Consider the following 398-nt stretch of genomic DNA (forward strand, 5'->3'; position numbering starts at 1 on the left):
AGAGCTGCAGCAAAGCAGTCAGCAGCACAGAGACCAGTGAATACACAGTCTGTTCATCTTTGGATAGATACAATATATAGCACAATATTGAATGACAGAGACACGCTGTGTGAGCTTCCACAGATACGGTAAATCTGTGGAAGCTGCCAGCATATTGGTAAATAGCCTTTACTGAACATGATTTAGAAAAGGGTTATATATCAAATTTAATAATGACCCGTTTTTTCAAGTATCTTTATAACTCTGTGTTACTGTAACTACATTAAAACCAATCCAGTCCTTTTGGGCCACTTCAAAGCTCTCAAACCGGAAACACTAGCCACTAGGCAAGGCTAAAGCTGAGGGCAAAATGGGATTTTTAAAGCATACGACTGAGAAGCCAAAACATACGTGGGAAT

This window comes from Haplochromis burtoni, unplaced genomic scaffold (genome assembly GCF_018398535.1).
Source record: "Haplochromis burtoni strain Fernald_Lab_line unplaced genomic scaffold, NCSU_Asbu1 Contig_1337, whole genome shotgun sequence".
Taxonomy (NCBI): domain Eukaryota; kingdom Metazoa; phylum Chordata; class Actinopteri; order Cichliformes; family Cichlidae; genus Haplochromis; species Haplochromis burtoni.